General features: G+C 44.1%; 1 long non-coding RNA gene and 1 pseudogene across 1 annotated transcript; both read left to right on the forward strand.

Moving 5' to 3' along the window:
- Positions 1–8,135: 8,135 nt before the first annotated feature.
- On the forward strand, positions 8,136–17,108 carry LOC107499641. Its single transcript, XR_004950526.1, has 3 exons — positions 8,136–8,276; positions 8,561–8,637; positions 13,463–17,108. It is a non-coding gene; the product is annotated as an uncharacterized LOC107499641 (long non-coding RNA).
- Positions 17,109–19,566: 2,458 nt separating this feature from the next.
- LOC118601966 lies at positions 19,567–19,685 on the forward strand (annotated as a pseudogene).
- The last annotated feature ends 1,266 nt before the right edge of the window (positions 19,686–20,951 follow it).

Raw genomic sequence — 20,951 nt, forward strand, 5'->3', positions numbered from 1 at the left:
GAGAAAATACAGGTACAAAGTCCAGATCATCTTCAACTGCTCTAGGAGGAAATTGGTAATATCTAAGTGGCACGTACCAATGGTCTTTGACCCAGTAATTCCACTTCCGGGGATTGGTATTACAGACTGATTGCACACACAGGAAATGGCAGGTGCACAAGACTATTCACTGTCAAGCTGTTGTGATAATAAATGACTGGGACCAAGCCTAATGTCCATCAACAGGGGACTGGTTTAATAAATTGAAGTGCAGCCCCCACACAGAATGTTACACAAGTATTAGAAAAGAAGGAAAGATGGAAGGAAGGGAGGAAAGGAGGGAGGGAGGATGGAGATGCTCTCTAGGTACTGATCTCGGATAATCTCCAAAACACATTTTTTAAATGTAAATGTAGAAAAGTGTGTATCTTACACTCTCTTTTGTGCAAATTTTTTTTTAGAGGAAAGAGCTGAATAAGAATATATATTTGCATTTCCTTGTATGTACATAAATAAATTCTGGAAGGAGCCACTGGAAATAAAATTATTTATCTTTATTGGGAGGTGGAATAGAGGGCTGGGAAAGAAGATCTACTTCCTCCTTTTTGCTGTTACCTTTTTATATTCTTTGATTGTTGAATTGCGTAAATTCAAAAGTTTTAATGCAAGGGGAAAAAATGTATGTAATCTTCACATTTAAGAAAGCCATTTTAACGACAACCAAAGCAAAAACCATACAGTGATGGACATAAATTCATAAAAAATTTAAAACTTCTGTACATCAAAAAAGCCTCCAAAATAGTTTAATAACACTCTAAGTCAGGAGGACCATGGGGTAGAGTCACTCTCACGTAGTGCCGATGGCAGGATTACGTTGTGCGGCGTCTGCCTACAGAAATGTTAAATGCACGAACTCTTCACATAGCTCTTTACCCACCGGAAATTTATTCCACAAACATATTTCATTCAAGTGCATAATGATATTCACTGCCTCGTTCTTTGTGAAAGCAAAATGATACAAATCCACAAGTCCAATGATTGGAGATGTTTATATAAGGAACGGTGCACCTTAGTGCAGAACACCACGCGGTTGTTAAAAACTATAACGCAGATCTAAATAAAGTAAGAGGAGTTAACTGAAAAATAAAAATTAAAAAAATAATAAAGAAGAGATGTCAAAATATGCAGTAATTTGCAGAGCAACATGGAGAGCTAAAGAATACATTTGTTTGTGTGTGTACACTTGCTCCATTAGAGAAATTTTGGAAGGACACTTAAGAAACTAACTTTGGGAAGCAGATCTGGGAACAGGGAGAATACTTCTGAATTATGGAAGAATAAATTTCTGTTGTTTTAAGTCACCCAGTTTTTGGAAATTTATTATTGCAGCCCTAGGAAGCTAAAATAGCACCTCCCTGAACATGTTCACAGAACCACATAAATAGAAAGGATTTAATAAAGTGAGAAGTTTAGACTAAAATTTCCGAGGTAAAGAACACAGTGGCTTGCCTCCTGGCCTCCACACTGGCACCCTGGTCCACACACCTGTGGATGGGCAGGAAAGCCAGGACCAGAACCCAGGTCTTGCCCCTGGCCCACGATGGTACGGGGTAATGGTTTTTGTGGGACATGCCAGTCGCTGCATGTAATTTGAGTGTAGACACTCGACGTTTACAGAACCTTTGCTGTGTTGACCCAGCAAAAAGAAAATATTTGCTAAAAACACAGCCCTAGTCTTTGCCTGTTTTCACAGGGCCTTCCTGAAATGACCAGTCAGTTAAGCGGCTACAGCTGTGGGAATCTGTGAGCGTCAAGGCCTTGCTTGGATGAAAGGTGGGAGGGCTGTGTGCTGGAACATCTGAAAATGGTCCCAAATCTTTCTCGACTGCGACTGCTCCTTTGCGAAGAAGGGCCCAGCACCTGCTCACAGGCCCTAATAAACCCTTTTTAGCTGAAAGACGGTCACCAATGTAAGCACGCTCTGGGATGGCCGCTCGGCTCAGCACAGCGGCCTTCTCAGGGGCGAGCTGAGGTGCAGAGAGGCCGGCACCATGTGTGCTCCACGTGCCCATCCTGCAGGCCGGAGCCCTTCCACAGGGGTGTTCGAACTGGAACTCTGCGAGGAGCTCCTCCGGCGGCAGCAGCTGGAGGAGGATACTCTAGAGCGGGTGGCCTTGCCACTCTGGGTGAAGAATGCAATACCTGTACCCGGAGACAGAAAAGGCAGAAAGAGGGGCTTCTGGGGTCCCACCGTTCCACATGACACTGCCCAGAGGCCCAGCTGCACCCCTGCCCCTCCCTAATTACTAAAGATATCAACAGTCTTCCAGAACTTTCCCCTTCTTGACTAAGTAGTTCGTTTTTTTTCTTTCATTCACTAGAAAGGAAGAAAGGAGGTGAGACTGGCTCGCCCTATTTCACCCCTTTCTATAACTTCACATTAAACAAGGTCTTTATCAGGGGTGCCCTGCCCCCACCCCTGCAGTGTGTCCGAGCTCTATGCTAGAGCTTTATTTTTCTGCTTTCTCCAGTCGACTGAGCTCTTAAGGCAGAAACTAAGCCTTACTAAGTCTTATTATTTTTGCAACCTGAGGGCTCAGTGTTGTTGCCTTTAAATGATTGATTTTCTGGCTGTTTCTTTACTTATCAGAGAAAGACGATTAAGCTGGAGGAATGGGAAAGGAAGAAAGGTTTTAGGGTTTAATTTAAACTAGATGATTTCACTGGTGGTTTTGGATTTCTGACCACGAAATGTTGAATGGTCAGTTGTTCCCTTGGAAGATACAAATTTAATAAAAGCCAACCACACAAAGTACGAACCAGAAACCACCATATAAATCCAAACAAGATAAAACAGCCTGATTACTTGGGGAAAACAAAAGAGAAAGATGTTTACACATTTATATAAGCACCTGTTGAGAATTCGATGGTCAGCAAACAAGGCCACATGTCCTTGTGTGAAATTATAGTCTGAGATTCAGAAAATGCTCAGATTAATCCTGTAGATCAGTTCGAAGCTGGCTAACAGTAACATGTGCGCACACACAAAAGAAATGGAAAGGAACCTAAAGAGGGTTGCCAACTCCTGATTTTGCCAAATGAAAATATTTTTTAAAAAGTGTACCATCTACTATCTCCACAATTTCACAAAAGAAGAAATATTTTAACTCCCCAAAAAAAGGAGGAAAAATGTAAACTCAGACTAAAAGAAAGCCATTCTCAAGGAAGGAAGCGCTAAGAACCTTACAGCCCATTTTAGTTTGGGATAGTATACAGATGGTTTGGACTTGGAGTCATCCCAAGCCCTAAAACCACACCAGACCCCTAGAAGATGCTCAAAAAATATCACTAAAGGGCAAGATGGATCAATTTACACTTCAGGTTCTGTAGTAGAGTCTCAATCACTTGACTTTCGAAGAGAAAGGCCACAAGGACGCCTCCCTACCAGTTGGTGGCCAGGAATAGGCATAAATTTCTCCTCAGTGTGTGCCACAGACTGACGTATTTCCACTTCGCTATTTGAATGAGAGGAGTCCAAGGCAGCTGTGTGATAACAAGTAAGATTTACCAAACACACACTGAGTTCTAGCCCCTGTGCTCCAGCGCTTCTCAGGCATTTTCTTATTCAATGTCCCTAACAATGCCGTTGAGAGAGGTATAATTATTTTCCCAATTTCACAGGCCAGAAAACGGGTTTAATCAAGACGAAGGGACTTCTCCAAGCAAGTTGCAAAACCAAATCTGATACCAAAATCTGTGTTCATAAGCCTAGAGAGACGAAGTGAACAGAGGAGGGTCACCGGGGGAAACAGAAAGAGTATCTTTTAAAGTTAAAATCAATCTCTGCTAATGCAAACCCAAAGATGGCCCGAAAAGTTAGCATTTCACTCACTGCCTCAAGACAAATGAGGACCTTAACCATTGGCTGGCAGGGGCTGCTCATAAATTTTTACGCAGTACCTGAGTCAAATCTAGGCCGCCCAAGAACTGCCATATTCCCTTCATTCAGGTTTCCACAAAGCACCTGGGAGCTATAGATGATTGTAAAGATTGGAGCAGCCACAAAGAGGGCACAAAGCCCTGCGGTAGCCCTTGAGCAAAGGTGCCTTCTCCTTTTAAGAGAGCCCTGAGTTAAATAATAGCAGCCCAGTCATCCTCTCCTCCAGATCCCTCCCTGAGCCCCTCTGTAATATTTTGAATGATGGTTAATGGCCTCTATTCCACCACCCCCCCAAGACCAGAGTAATCTACTTGCCTCTGAAGAGAAACACAAAGCCAGCAAAGAGGCTAATACACCATCCATTATGGCATGGGGAGGGTCTGGAGGTGGTGTGCCTGTGAACACCGTATACACAAAACAATCTCCCCTCAACAGGGATGTGAGGCATAGCCCCTTAGCAGTGTTGACAGAACTTGAGTTCACAGGACCTTGAACTTGGCCTTCAAAAAAGTGGCCAGGCTGAAAAAGATATTCATTAACATTCTCAACCTTCTAAATAAAACTCAAAGCTGTTAAAACACTCTCTCTCTCTCTCTCTCTCTCTCTCTCTCTCTCTCTTTCCATGGCTCCTAATCCCATTTAGAATAAAGCCCCAAAAGCTCAGATTCCCATTCTAAGTCCTACACACACATTTCAACTTACCTTTCCAACATTCTCTGACACTACATGCCCACAATGTTGTAGCCATGGGACCCCAAATTCATCTGCCTCCACCCCCTCACATGCCTTTGCACAGCAATGTAACAGGGGCTAGGGCCAGGAGGAGGGCAGAAGGATATAAACGTGTCCCTCTGATAGTAGACAAAGTCCAGAAGCCTGGGATCAAGTCCCACTTTAGCTCTTCCAGGCGTGGAGTCAGGTAGCCAATTCAGTTAACCCTAGGCCTCAGTTTCCTTACTGAAAGACGGGGTAGTATCGCCTACGTGACTGGACTCCCCATTTCCTCAGTCAGTCAACAAATATTAAATGCGTGCCGACTGTATGCCAGGCACTCTCATGCATATTTGGGGTATGCGAAGGAGCTAGACTGAGCAAAACACTGCTCCCCTCATGAAGCTGACATTCTGGTGCAGGAAGACCTATAAAATAGGGGTTGTTCACATTTCTGTGAGAATTAAATAAGATAATATGTGGAACATACTTACCACAGAGCCTGGCCCGGGATCAACTGCTATTATTATCAGGGATCTCTCTTAGAGTGCTTGTCTGCCTCTCCACTGATCCTTTCTCACGGGTCTCCCTGGCATTAACTCTGTTCTACCACTGTTGGCAGTGCCCATGTTTTATACGTTTACATCCTCCATAGGCCAATACAGGGCCCTCAGATAAGTGGGGAGTGGAACTGCCTTGATAAACAAAAAGCAAAAAGAGGTAAGAAGAGGAAAGACATTGAGGGGAGAGGAAAGGGCATATTAGAGAAAAAGGCTTAGAAGGGCAGTGTGTGGTGACCCTCAGTACCTTGCCAATGAGTTCAGACTTCAGTGAGCCCTGGAAGTCACCACTTTTTGAGTCTCCAGGGAGAGTCAACCCTGACAGGCAGAGGGCGAGCTGGCCCCAGAGTGACCAAAGGAGATTGCCCCAGTGGCCATGAAGCTCATCCCATTTCAAAGCTATGATCCAAGTATTCTTGTCGCAGTGAATCAAATCGCCTCTTATAGCACTGTGAGTCACTAAATCCTCTGTGTTGTGCAGTTTCTTCCAAAAAGAACTGATTTCCATTGAAGGGAAGCAGAATATGCCACCCCAAATTATGTCACTTCGGTATTATGATTATTTTGAATTAAAGGTATTTGAGAAAAAGCTGGTACAAAAAAAGGATGCTCTGACCCTTCTTCACCTCCCTGAAAGCAGGAGATAAATCTCTCATGTGAAAGGTACCCTCTCTGTACCAGGACAGTAGAAGGCATCCCTATCACCATAGACAAGGAATTTAGGGCTGAGAAGGCTGTATAAACAAATCTTGTTACTTCTTCACCAATTAATTGACTCAAATCCAAAACTCTTTGTCTCGACAATTTTCACCAATTTATTATTTCTTTGTCTAAAAGATATAAGAGTTTCTTGCTTTGGACACCTCTTTGACTTTCAAATTTTTATAGGGCTCCCATAAGCATGAAATAAAATGTGTTTTTCTCCTGTTAATCTGTCTTATGTCAATTTAACTACCAGAATGGCCGAAGAACCTAGTAGGGGAAAGGGGGTAATTTTCCCACCCCTAAACCTCCAAAATGTCATCGTCATTTTCTAGGGATAGCAATCCAGCCTCCTTTCCAAGTGCTGCTCCCATGGACGGGAGGACCCAGTGCTTAAAAAAAAATAAAAACATTTCAATCTAAATATCACTGGAACTTCAAACAGACATAGTTAAAACCAGACTTGGCTTGGGTCTAACAGACACACAGGACTCCCACAGGCTCACCAGGCTCACTGGAGCTCAGATAAATCTGCCATGATGAGTGTAGGCAGGCACTGATGCTGAGGTTCAACACTCAAGCCAAAGATGGAGTCAATTCATGTAAACTGGGTCAGGGTATCATAGGTAAGGCTCATTTACACATCCAGATTTTCCACAAAAATAAGGAAACAAGGCAATGCTTACTTAAGAAATTTTAGACCGAGAAAAAATGTCTAGTCAGCAAAATGGACAACCTCACCAACCAAAGGAAGGCCACTGCTCTGGGTTTAGACATTTCGAGGTTTGAGATGTGTTTACCTGGTTCGATATTTTTTTTTAAATGTTAAACCTGAATGTTCTTCCTGCCATTGCCACTGTCCCCACCATCAACCTCTGCTGTAACTTAAAGTGTGATCCCTGCTAAGGAGACTATCCATTTCCGCCAAATTCCACGTTCTTGTAAAGATTTCTTATAGCAAGGAATTTTGGGCCTTAAGAACCTCTAAGGAAATTTGCTTCAAAGCCATGAGTCAGTTGTGTCACTGACTAGAAAACCAGAGGCAAGGCACTGACCTGTCAGCTCCAATTCCCCACCTGAAAAGGCAGAGGAGAGCTTATTCCTCAAGGTCAATTCAAACAATGCCACATTTTCCACGATGGCCACAGACGCACACACCCAACCTCCACTTCAGTTCCTAAATGCATCTTCAGCATTACTTTACCTCCCCCAGTCAAACATGGAGCCTGCAGGCTCTACTTCGGCTGCTAAAAGAACCTTCATCCTAACAAGCAAAGTTAAAATAATAAGAGAGCATATACTATATAGCAATGGGTCTTTGGGGGCAGCCACAGGAAAACAGAACTAATCAGCAAAGAAAAGCTTAAGAATCCCGCAAATGCAAAGTCTCTTTTTGATCCCTGAGATCCAGGGGCTCAAAAGTCAAGAGAATGGGTATTTAATCCCAGATCTACCACTAATGACAAACGAGTGATGGGACTCTGTTTCTTCATCTATAAAATGTTCATGGCCTCCATTCCTGACACGGCAGGTGTGAAATTCTGAGAGGAGACTTAAAGAATCCCCTTTCAAATTTGTGAATCCAGTTTGTGGCAGTCTTGCTGCACTCTCCTTCCTTCTTCTTCTTCTTCAAAAAAAAAAAAAATGCATAAGAGCAAGGAGTCATTATTCTCCTACCTCTCCAGTACTCACACAAGGCTCCACTGGGCTCATGCCAGGCAGCCAGTTGGGTGTGGGCAGACAGATAGAATCGGAGTACCCAGAAGCATGCTTGCAGTCTGCCTTTGCAGACACTACTGGTGTGACCCATTCAGCCATATCCTGTGGTATTCTCATTACTCAGGTATGTATTTCCCTATTCAAGTATAAATATCAGCTTCCTTCATCCAACACCAACTCTTCCTCCCTTCCAAAGTTACCTCCCAGGGAAATACTGATGTTCTCCTAAGCCTCTCTGGGGGTGCCCCAAAGAGAACCTGCAGTTGCCGCCTAAACCGGTTAGTCGATCATAAAATCAAGTTAACAGATTATGACTAGATCTAAAAAAAAAAAAAAAAAAAAAAGAACAGAAAATAGGATAGAAAATACCATTGCGCCTTGCCCTGTGGATACTATAAATATACTGTAAAGTTCTTGTTGCAGTTTGATACTTATATATGCATGTTGGTGGGTGTGGTCTCTTGTGGGTTTTTAATCAAAAGAAGACTGAGAAACCCATATGCCTGAGGAAGTGGTATCTGACTGTCGGGGTGAATGCCACACACACCCCGCCTTCATCCCCCGTGGAGGACACAAGGGCCAGCAAAGGGTACTGAGAACTCAAGCACGCATTGTGCAATTCTACAAACCAGAGCTGACTGGAAAACTTCTGACTGTCCTGCAAGGTAGTACTTCCTATAAGGTACAAAACAGAATGTTCGACAGAACACCAAACCATCCATGGAACTGCCTTGCCTCAGGAAGAGGGGCTCAGCACAAGAGGCAGAGGGGAAGAACCTGGGTGCTGGGAGCGAAAGGCCCTTTGCTCCCTGATCTTCTGGCTAAGCACTGACTGGGCTATCAGCAAACGGGCTGGGCACTAGAGACCTCGGAGCCCCCTTTCTCTGTTTAAATTTTTTTTTTTTTTTTTTTTGTTCAAATCGCACACCTTTCTAAAAATTTTCCCTAGGAAGCACCAAAGCTTGCGGCCTTCCAGAAACGACCCCCAGCTGGGAAGGGATCTGATTCGAATCGCACGCGGAAAAAGTGATTGCTATTTCAGGGAGGTTGCAAACATGCCCAGGGTTCCCCGTGGGCGCGCCTCCCAGGCTCCGGGCTCTGAGCCCACGTTTGGTCAGATGCAGAGGACTGAGCTTCTGGGGATTCCGCTTCGTGGCCTTGGGCCCCTACTGCGCCCCCGCTGCTAGACTCGTTCGGCCGAGGACCGTGGGCCGTGAAGCCCCTTTCGGGCAAGCCCCGCTCACGATCCGGGGGGCTGAGGAAGAGGCCTGCCCGGGGCTGGATTCCTGAACCTCTCGCTGCCGAGAAACCGCCAGACTCCCCAAGTTCCCGGCAAATCCCGCCTTGCGCCGGGGCGCCTGCCAGCCCGAGAGCATGCCCGCGGGCGCATCCGCCGCTCTTCTCATCGGAAAGTGCTGGCCGCCCCGGGGTGGCCCCGAGGAGGTGGGAGGTTCGGTGCCCGGGGAGGGACGAGGCCTGTCGCAGCGCGAGCCCCCGTCTCCCCAGACCTAAAAAAGGCCGGAGCCGCCCCGGGCGCGCCCGACCCCGCGCGACAGGCCCGGGTCTGCACCTGGATGCGCGCGGGGCCCGCGGGTGTCGCCAGCCCGGGCGCGCGGCCACTCCCCGCTGGGAAGAGGCGCGGGGCCGGGAAGGCCGGAGGCGCCTCCCGCGCTTCCCGCGCCGCTTACGCACCTAGTTGCCCGCGGGTCCCACATGGCCCGGGCCGGAGGGCCCGCGCCGGGGCCGCCGCCGCCTCGGAAGCCGCTCCCCGGCGAGGCCCTGGGCAGGGGCGGCGCGGGGCGGCGGCCACGCGGGACCCCCCGCTCCCGGCGGCGCCGCCCGGGCCGCGATGAGCAGGGGCGGGGGCGCGGGGACCCCGGCGCGCGGCCGTGTGCGGCCGCAGACCTATTCCAAGTGTCCACGTAGTTGCGAGAGACCGACGGTTGTCACGTGCACGTCGCCGCTGGGTGCGCGGGGGTGTTTGTCCCTGTGTTCAAACGAGAGGTTGCGACGTCTTCCCTTAAGCGCGCGAGCGCTCCCAGGGGGTGCCCCTCGGCCGCCTTGGAAAAACAGGTGCTTCCAGCCCGTTCCCACGAGGCACTGATGGCGCGCGCGCACAGGCGCGTGCACACACACACACACACACACACACACACCCCCTCCGGCTCGTTCCGTCGGTAGCGAATTCCGCTTTCGCCCGCGGGGCCGCCGCGATTGCCGTGGAAACCCGAGAACTCGGTCAGCTCAAGGCCCCGACTCGCCCCTTCGCCTTCCCTCGGTCCCGCTCATGCAAAGAAGCCTGGGCGACGGCCCGCGGGGCACCGCACACCTGCCCATGCGCGCCCACTCCCTGTTTGTCTCAGTCCTCGCTGGGATACAGGCCACTTACGGTGAGCGTGATCTTCCATTCTCGGGTCGCTGCGATTCGAGCGGGACGAGGCCAGCGAGGCCCCCAACTTCGTGACGCTCACGGCCATGTTCATGGCGCCTACGGTCCAGTGAACTTCTCACCGCAGGCGGGAACTAGCAAGGAACCTCCTTGAAGGGCAGTGTGCTGAGTTGGGCAATTAGAACCACCTCAGGCTGCCATTTCCCAGTCGGTCGTCGGTGCTACGAGACGCGCACCGTCTCACACACCACTCCTGTTTGGTCCTCAAGTTTCTGGGACGGGGATTTGGCCCAATCCGGAGCGAAGCCCGCCTCCCTCTCTGGGGGAAAAGCAATGGGCTTCACTGCCTCCTGGTGGTTCTCGCTTCCTTCTGGGCACCACCGCGCCTGGCCGGCCCTGTGGCCAGGAGGAGGACACCACAGAGCTTTAGCGAGAGGAATAGTTTCCAGTGAAGCAGAGATGACAATGAACACACTCAATCCACGTAACCAGTATACTGCTCTGCGCTGCTTACTCTGAGTCAAGAACTGGGGTATTATTAGTCTAGCTAGTGGTTTCCTTGTTTCTGGCGTCTCACCTCCTCCCCTTTCTTCTGGGTATCAATCTTCACCGATATCGCCCTGCAGGACTTTCAATTTGAAAACCTTCAATGGCATCCTATTGCCTATTGGAGACCAGATTAGGTAGCTGAGCATTTGAGACTCTTGACAATTTTACCCTGTCCTTCCAGTCTTAGCCTTTTCTCACAAACGCTAGACTCCAGTGGTTCCCAAACTTGGCTGCACATTGGAATCACCTGAGGATCGTTTAAAAATACGTCTGGTTCCTATTCTCAAATAGTCTGGTTTAATTGGTATCCAGTGTGACATGGACATCATGAGTTTTAAAGCCCTTCATGTAATAACATAAAGAAAAATTTGGGGAAACACTGCTCATCTCCAAAGAGTTGGAGCTACTTGCTATAGCCCACACATCGTTGGCCCTTGCGCTTTTAGGAGACTTTATATACCCTTTCTCCAATGTTTTTCCCAACATCACCCACTGCTGTATCTAGGGAAGGCCCATGCCACCACCCCTTCTAGCATGCCTCTTCTTTTTGGCCAACTGCAAAAGGCCAAGTCAGGTTCACACGTAAGCATATCAGAATATTTTTGTCATACTTCTTCCTTTGTACCTTTCATCACAGTCCTCCAAACAGTCACATCAATTCAAAACAGTCCTCAAAACAGTCAAGTCTTTCTTTTTCAAACTATTTCTTCTCTTTCTGTTATTTTAATATTTTTATCAAAATTATACATTCTCACAGTTAAAGAAGCAGTCCCTTCTCCAACCGGACTTCTTCTCCAGAGGTAATTTGCATCTCTGTTAGCTGATCTATTGATGGTTATGATCGTGTCTCTAAATAACACTGCTACTTGTTGTTAGGGTCTCCCCCCCCCCCCAGTTTTGTGCATCATCTGGTAAATTTTAAGTTGTTCTTGCCTGAAAACCTTAACCCTCCATATAGTTTGGCTGGGTGTAAAATTCTAGGTTGGAAATAATTTTCCTTCAGGATTTTGAAGCTATTATTACTCTAGTGACCACTAGCTTTCAGAATTGCTGTTGAGAACTCTGAAAACATCCAACTACCAATTTTATGTGACCTCTTTCTGTCTTTCTTTCTTTATTTTTTAATTCCTGGAAGCCTGAAAATTCTTCTATTTTTTCCCCAGTGTTTCAAAATTACACAATGATGTGCTTTGATGTGGGCCCATTCATCCATTCCACTGTGTATTGGATGAGTTCGTCCAGGATTGAAACTTAAGCTCTTTTGTTCTAGGAAATAATCTTGAATAATTTCGTTGAGTATTTCTTCTCCATTTCTCCATTTTCTGGGACAGCCAGACATTACATGCCTCTTTTTTCATTACATGCTGAAAGAAGCACACAGCTACTCAAATTCTTACCACCAAAAATTTGAATCTGAATTTAAGCAAGCCTGTACTCTAGCAGTTCTTAAGCAATGGTCCATGGATCTTATTTAGAAACTCTGTGAGCTCGAATAAGAACATAATTATCATCTTTATTTTCACTAACCTTTACCTGAAATGTAGTGTTGTCTTTGAGTATGAATGTAGGCAAATAAAAACAAACAAACAAAAAAACTACAAAAAAAGCAGTTCCCGAAGTTTTGTTGACAATGACATTGTGGATTCTTTCATATCCCATTACAATTGTGGATACCTCAAAATATTGTTTTTTGCTTATACCTATTTCACAGTTATGAGAATTATTAGAACCTGCTGATGGGTCTTAATTATGTAATGTTAATAAAGAAGATACATTATTTTATCACAAATTTTAAAAAATATTTTGAGAATTATGGTTCAATACAGTTTTCTTTGTAACCCGATGCATTTTATTTTCTGCGTTTAAAAATATTACCCTGAGAAGGAGTTGCTAAAAGGTTAAGAATCCTGCTCTGTATCTATCAGTTCATAGAATGCACAGAACTTAGAGAAATACTTTATGTTAAACAGACACATCAAGGATGCAATCCAACGAGTTCATAATATGAAAAATTCTACAAAGCAAATGACTTGATCTCGTCAACAAAAAAAACGGCAATGAGAAATGAGGAGAAGAGGAAGGGGTAACTATAATAGAGTATGAGATTTAAGGGACAAGTCAACTAAATGCAATGTGTTAACTGTTTGAGTCTTGATTCTAACCAACCGTAAAAATAAGTTTTTGAGACAATTTGGAAAATTTGAATACAGACTGAGTATAAAATGATATGAAGGAATTGTTAATTTGGTAGGGTATGATAATGGTATTGTAGTTATGGCTCTTTAAAATTATTTTCCTATTAAAGATATTCATTCTCTCTCTCTCTCTCTCCTCTCTTCTCTCCAGTGCAATGACTTAGTGTCTGGTATTTGCTTCAAAATATTCAAGCAAAACAAACCAAAAGAAGTGGATATATAGATTTTAAAAAATTAGCGAAATAGCGATAATTGTTGTAGGTATGTAACAGGTCTTATGGAGGTTTGTTATATCCGTCTCTCCACTTTAGTGAGGTTGGAAATTTTTTGATGCAGAATAGTTGTGGGTGGGGTTGGGAGTGGAATAAAAGCTAATTGTAAATTCAGAACACGTAGTGAGATTATTAGCTGCAAGTGGTCAGTGAGCCACTGAAATGAAAAATCTGACATCAGTCTTGGATCTTCCCTCTGGGCCAAGTCAGATTAATCAGTCTCCTTTTGGGAGGGTAAAGGTCTAGCTGTCTACATTACAGGCACCAAGGGGATGTAGGGAAGTTACAGGTCTCAGCATCCAGTATACGCATGTTGACTGCTTACAGTATAGACTGTCACAGTAATCCGAGTGGCAAACATAATATGATTTCTTGTGTGTGTGTGTGTGTGATATAAGAATATAAGAATTTAAAAGTTGTATTTCTCCCTGTTGCTACTGTTGCAGTGGTCTGTGTGTGTAACCCAGATAATGCAAACCCAAGAAAAAAAGGCTTTAGCCACCTGACTCAGTAAGATAAACAGACAGCGTGCAGCTGGCTGATAAGACACTGAAGACATCATCATGGAGTATAAATTGAGAGGGACTCTAATGCAGACTTAGAAAACGTGCTCCCTATCCTCCTGGGACTATGTTCCTCCGTCTCTTGGTTCCCGGCTGCTCTGCTTTGAAGAAGAGGCCTCCGCTAATCGACCATCGCAGATCGACAGCATCCGAGCCAGCATCGACCGGTCACTGTTTAATACGGGTCTTGTCTCTGCCAGCACAGCCGGGTGGTCTGCTAGGACTGAAATCCATCAGGATCTGGTATGATTAAACTTGTGTGATGCTCTGGCAACTATTTGTGTGTGTGTCGTCCGTGCTTAGTTGGTTTCTCTCTGGGCTCGTTATATATACACGTATCTCAGACGAAGTGCTCTCCAACGCTCATAACGGCTTGGCCTTAGGGAGTGAGTTGAGCCACCTGTGCACACGTCCATGGAGAAGTTGGACAAGTACTTTTATTCTCAACTCTTCCTAATGTCTCCAAGTCCTGAGATCTACCTTTTTACTTCCTCCAGGGAACAAAGCCTCCTTTGCCAGGTGAGGAAGGGGCAGCTATAGTGAGTTGGGATGGGATCTAGGGATCCTTCACTTCTTAAACAGACTTTAACCAAAACTCCTTATTTGGGTGTCCTTTCTTTACCCCTACTTCCAGAAATATCTTGTGCCAGTCGTTCATGAGACTTTTGATAGTTCTGCTGTGAAAAATAGGTTGGCCCTTGGCTTTCCTCTGCCAGCTTACCTTCATTTCTCTTCTGTCCGCCAAGCCATTTCCCACTCTCTGATAGCTTTCCAGCATCAAAGCTTCTGTTGCTATTGTATTCTCTCCATCCTCTCCATATGCCTTTATAAAATCCCTTTACTATAGTTTCAGTGGGATTTCAGGAGAAAATAAAACCAAATACTTGTGTTCTATCCACAGACCTCCAACATATTTTTTAAATGGTTAAAAGTTCTTCCTTTTGGGGAATGTACTTAATAACTCAACGTCTCCCATTCCACACCTCTGCTATGCTTTTATCTATGGCCCTAGATTGCAGAGCCAGATCGAACGGTAATTCATCTGGGCAACTGCCCAGATGTTACTCACCTCTAAGGAGCCCCCAGGCATTGCTAGAGAGTTAATAAGGTGGAGAAATTTGTATCTACCCAAACCCTGGGGAGAGTTTTATGTAAAGTGTATTTGGAAACACCATTTGGCTTGGGGGGGTGGGGAAGGAAGGGTAAAGAGTACCCTAAAGGACAAGTTCTCTGCTTTCCAAGGAGGGTGGATCCTGTTCATTGTAGGGCTTTGCTTGTGCTGAGCCAGGTATATGAAGAGTCAGGTCACAGATGAAATTCTCTGGACCACAGAGGAGAGGCTGACCTTCCAACAGAGTTTTCCTCCTCTATATTAGCCCATGCACTGTTTAGCATGTCCTCTGTGGGCAGGTTGAATGTTGATTTAAAGAATATATTAACCTTGACATCAGCAATGTGGTGGAATAGGAGTTTTCTACCATCTTCCTCCCAAAGAATACCAATTTTGACAATCATCTGAGGATGACAGTGCCTTTGTGGAAGTCCAGGAATCCAGTGGAGAAGTTCTAGCACACCACTGGAGAAGAAATATTCAAGATTGAATGAAATGGAAACTGCAATAGAGAGCATCAAAAACAGGTTGATCAAGCAGAATAATTGGTGATCTCTTAGAGAGGTCATTTGAAATTATTCAGTCAGAGGAGAACAAAGAAAAAAGAATGAAAGTAAAGAAAGCCTATATGAATTATAGGAAAACAATTTACAGATTATTATGTAAGGAGAAGAGAGGAAGAAGGGGAAAGAAAGCTTATTTAATGAAAAAAATGGCTGAGAACTTCCCAAATCTAGGGAGAGATTAGAATTCCAAATTCATGAAGCTTGTAGGTCCCCCAAAAGTTTCAGCCTAAAGAGAGATTCTCCAAGACATTACAATAAAACTGTCTAAAACCAGAGAAAGAATTTTTAAAGTAGCAAGAGAAAAAAGAAATTCCTCACCTACAAGGGAACCTTCATCAGGCTATCAGTAAACTTCTCAACAGAAACCTTGCAGGTCAGGAAAGAATGGGATGATGTATTCAAAGTTCTGAAAGAAAAAAAAAACTGCCAAAAAAAAAAAAAAAAAAAAACTACTTGACCCAAAAAGCTATTCTTCAGCAATGAAGGAGAGGTACTTTCCCAGGCAAACAAAAGCTAAGGGAGTTTATTGCCACTAGGCCTACCTCACAAGAAATACTAAAGGACATCAATCTTAAATGAAAGGATGCTAATCAGTAACGTGAAAATATAAAATAAAGGTAAGTATATAATCAGATTCAGAATACTCTAATACTATAATAGGGCAGTGTGTTAATCATTTCTGGTATAGATGTTAAAGAGCAAAAGTATTTCAAATAACTATAGCTGCAATAATGGATACACAATATAAAAATGTAAATTATAACATCAAAACATAAATTGAGGGAGGTGAAAAGGTAAAATTTTTGTATGCAATTCAAATTAGGTTATTGCCAGCTTAAAGTATACTGTTAAAGCTGTAAAGTATTTTGTGTAAGCTTCATAGTTAACCCCAAAGCAAAAACCTACAGTAGATACACACAAGGTAAAGAAAATCAAAACATATGGAAAATCATCGGTTCTCAAAGAAAGACAGCAAGAGAGGAAGGAAGGAACAAAGGAACTACAAAACAGCCAGTAATCATTTGATAAGATGGCATTAGTAAATCCTTAGCTATCGATAATTACTTTAAATGTAAACGTATTAAATTTTCCAACCAGAAGACACAGAGTGGCTGAATGGATTAAAAAACAGGACCTAACTACATGCTGCCTATAAGAGACTCACTTCAGCTTTAAAAACTCACAAAGTGAAGGGATGGGAAACGATATTCCACACAAATGGAAACCAAAAGACAGCAGGGATAGCTATACTTATATCAAACAAAATAGGCTTTGAGCAACTCAATAGGGGAGCGGGGGATATCTTATTCAAAAATAGGAAAAGAAACTAAGTAGACATTTTCCAAAGAAGACATACAAATGGTCAACAAGTACAAGAAAAGGTGTTCAACATCACTATCATGAGGGAGATGCAAATCAAAACCACAGTGACATATCGCCCCTCACCTGTTAGAATATGTCATCAAAAAGACAAAAGAGGACAAGTGTTGACAAGAATGTGAATAAAAGGGGACCCTTGTGTACTGTGGCGGAAGTGTAAACTTGTACAGTCACTATAGAGAACAGCATGGAGGTTCCTCAAAAAACTTAAAATTAGAACTATATGACCCAGCAATCCCACTTCTGGGTATATATCCAGAAGAAACAATTTCAGTATCTTGAAGAGATATCTGTCTGCATGTTCATTGCAGCATTATGCACAATAGCCAAGATAGGGAATGGGGAAATGACCTAACTGTCCACTGACAGACGAATGGACAAAGACGATGTGATGATAATGAGATGATAGATAGATAACACATACATACGTACATACATACATAGAGACATATATAATGAAATAGTAGTAAGCCAGGAGAAAGAAGAAAATCTTACCATTTGCAACAACATGGATGAACCTAGAGGACATTATGCTAAGTGAAATAAGCCACACAGAAAAAGACAAATACAATAAAAGAGAAAAAAAATCCAAACTCTTAGAAACATAGAGTAGAATGGTGGTTACTAGTGACTGGGGCTGAGGCCAAAAGGGATGGGGAGATGCTGGTCAAAGAATGTAAGCCTTCAGTCATAAGATGAATAGGTTCTGGAGATATAATGTAAAGCATGGTGACTACAGTTAATAATATTGTACTGTACAGTTGAATTTTGCTAAGAGAATAGATCTTAAACATTCTCACTACAAAAGAGAAGGTAACTATGTAAAGTGATGGATGTATTCATTGTGGTAATTGTTTCACAAAGTATACATGTATCAAATCATCATATTGTATGCTTTAAATGTATACAATTTTATTTACCAATTGTACCTCAATAAAGCTGAAGGAAAAAAGAGAATATTTTGAAAGAGCAGGAAAACCACCTGGTGAGAGTGTTCATGGGTCTGGGTCTTCTAAGTCTGTGGCTTGTCCCTTATTATGTTTTAAGAGCCAGAGCCTTTACTCCATATATTTTTTTTGCTTCTCGGCTGACAAGAATGGCAAGCTCTTCTCCCTTGAAACTGTCCAAGAACCCATTTCAATAACCTTGAAAAACTGAAAATTAACAGACCCCATTGGGCGCTTAGGCAGGCCAGAATCACCACTGTCAAGACACATCAATGAAAACAAATGACTGTGGAGTCACTAGTGGCCACAATGGCCGCTATACCAAGTAAAGATGCAGACCTAACCCTATGTACCCAGACTGCTAAACAAGTAAGAGAGACAAATAGAGTACATAAATAAACATCAATTGATTTTTTTAAGGGAAGAGCTTACATAATACCAACTAAAAGAAGAAGCACAATTTATTTTCACAAATCATTTATGTAGGACTATTTTTTAAGTCTTTATGATAATGTAAGTTGTTCTCAAAAGAGTTATCTAAGAAGGATATTACATATCCAGTTTCACAGAAAGCAAAACTAAAGAAATGAAAGGTTAAGCAGTTTGTTGTACACCCAGTTGGTCAAAGGGCTAAGAAGGCAAACATTGAAAAGCTCCGAATGAGCTTGGCTGTGCTTCTTGGACCCTGAGCTTGGTCTGCCCTGGATTCCGGTGCTAAGGCATGATGCCATTGGAGACCATTAAGGGCATTATCCATCCATTACACGTTACATATTCCTAGAGGCAGGCAGGTCTACACAACAGGAGAAACCATTCTGAAGCAAATTCTGTTTTCATTTCAACTTTAGTAGAGCTAATTCTTACCCTGTGTAGCACTCTGAAAATACCAATTACGTGTGCTCTATATGACACTAATCTATTCTGATAACATAAGAAGAGGAGCAGTGTGTACTATGTAGTCCTGCATGAAGACACACAGACATACACACCCTCACACAGATACCTACATCAACACCAAGAATGGCACATTCTCAGACGTGTATACGCAAAGAGTAAACCAATGCTCATTCAACCTCGTGCAGCTACAAAACACACACGAACACAAGGATCTGTTTTGGTTTCCCCACTCTGATTGAACACATCTATTCACATCTGAGCCCGCCACTGCTCCATCCAATCCCCTTTCACAGTAGGAGCTGACCCTCTAAGTCTCTGAGTCAGCCCTGACAGAGGCAGATATACTATAATCAGTAGCCTTTATATTCACACTCCTGATTCCTGACTATACCCTCCTGAACAGCCTAATCTCATGCCCTTAGAATGGTGGTTCTCAACCAGGGGTAATTTTCCTTCGGGAGACATTTGGCAATGTCTAAAGACATTCTGATGATCATAACTTGGTGGGAAGGGGAAGAGAGTGCTGCTGGCATCTACTAGGTAGAGGATGCTGCTAAACACTCTACAATGCTCAGGTCAGTCCCCCACAGCAAAGAGTCACCTGGCCCAAAATGTCAATAGTTCCAAGATTGGAAACCTTTGCCTTTGAAGAAGGAGCGAGCAATTGTCCTCCCCTTAGCAACTTGCTAATAAATCACCTAGGGCTGCTTCCTCCCTGCTAACTGGCCATGGTTGGTACCATAGGACCCCAACCCTGGTTACAGCTCCTTGGACTAGGTTCCTATTCCAAGGGAAGACAAGGTAAACTAGCCAGTTCCTAGTGAGGCAAACCAGTGAGACGCCTATGCCAACAGGAACCACAGTGATTTTCTGGACCAGACCATGTCCAGCAATTTGAACTAGAGGTTAGAGTGGAGAGCCAGGGCAACTAGTAGTAGAAGCAAAAAATGAAAAATATTGAGAAAGAGCAGCCATACAGGCCACAAGGGCCAGAGTGAGCCAATGGCACCCGATAGAGAAAAAGATGCACAGTGTGAAGGCAGCTGGTTTGGAAAGCAGCAGGAGTGATCAAAGCAGATGCAGGGAGTCTATGGCCATGCCACTCTGAACAAGCCCGATCCTATCTGATCTCAGAAGCTAAGCAGAGTCGGGCCTGGTTAGTACTTGGATGGGAGACCCCCGAGGAAGACCAGGTGCTGTAGGCATAAAAAATAAAAATAAGGATTGTAAGCCAACAAGGTCCTTGCAGTCTGTGAGGTCGACCAAGGGTTGCCTCACCTAAAAAAAAAAAAAAAAAAAAGCAGATGCAAGGAGACTGGGGCACCATGACATTTGATGATCAGTAAGTTCTTGTTAGCAAAAGTTAGTGAGAACCAACCTATTCTGAGGAAACATCCACCTTGTCCTAAAGTAGGAGCTGTAGGAGGCCCGGCTGAAAGATGGTTTCTGTGAACCTATGAGTGTTACCTCCTTTATTACTGCCTATGACTTCATGGTAGACCCTGATGTAGATTGAATTGTGACCCCCCACACACACAAAAAAATATGTTGAAGTGCGCACCCCCTGTACTAGCCTGTGAACTCATTTGGAGACAGGGTTGTTGAAGAAGAATGAAGTCGTATTAGAGTAGGGTGGATCTCTAATCCAATGTGACTGGTGTCCTTACAAGAAGGTGGCCGTATTAAGACACAGAAACATGGGGAGAATGTCATGTAAAGATGCAGGCTGAGATTAGAGTGATGCATTTCAAGGTAAGGAATGCCAAGGATTGCCAGCTGTCACCAGAAGCTAGGAGAGAGAGGTACAGATTCTCCTTGGAGCCCTCAGATGGAACCAATCCTCCTGACATGTTGATTTTGTTGGACATCTAGGCTCCAGAACTATGAGAGAATAGTTTTGTTGTTTTAAACCATTCAGCTTGTGGTACTTTGTTACAGCAGTTCTAGCAAATGAATATAGACCTCATTATCTAAGGTAATCCAAGGGCTTAACACTTCAGCCCTGTTCCTGAGTTTTAGAAGGTCCAGGACTCTGGCTCTCCTTTGCCCACACTCCTCCCTAGAGGAAGAAGAGTCCACTGGCATGTAGGGATGTGCCCATCCAGAGCTCATACTTTCCTTCTGCACCGTGATCTGGGCCATAAGTCCCTGCCCAAATGGCTCGTAGACTGCTTTCAGGGTCTGGCCAAGCCTAGTTCTTGAGTCTGTCCTCCTAAGAGTGGACCAAGCTTCTGGTGTGCACACCTCTAGACCAAGGGATACCTAAGGGGCAGCTGTTTGCCAGGAGCATGAGAAGCTGTGACAGATTGAACTTTTTGAGATCTCCATTTGTTCCATTGAACTTGTCTATACACAAGTTCACCTCATGCAATTGGACAGAGATGAGACAAGGAAAAGGGAAGGTTGTGGGCTGCAGATCTCCATTTATACTATTGTCCCAGCCTCCATGATGGTCAGGGGTGGACCTATCA

The sequence above is a fragment of the Rousettus aegyptiacus genome, unplaced genomic scaffold, assembly GCF_014176215.1.
Source record: "Rousettus aegyptiacus isolate mRouAeg1 unplaced genomic scaffold, mRouAeg1.p scaffold_m13_p_4, whole genome shotgun sequence".
Lineage (NCBI taxonomy): Eukaryota > Metazoa > Chordata > Mammalia > Chiroptera > Pteropodidae > Rousettus > Rousettus aegyptiacus.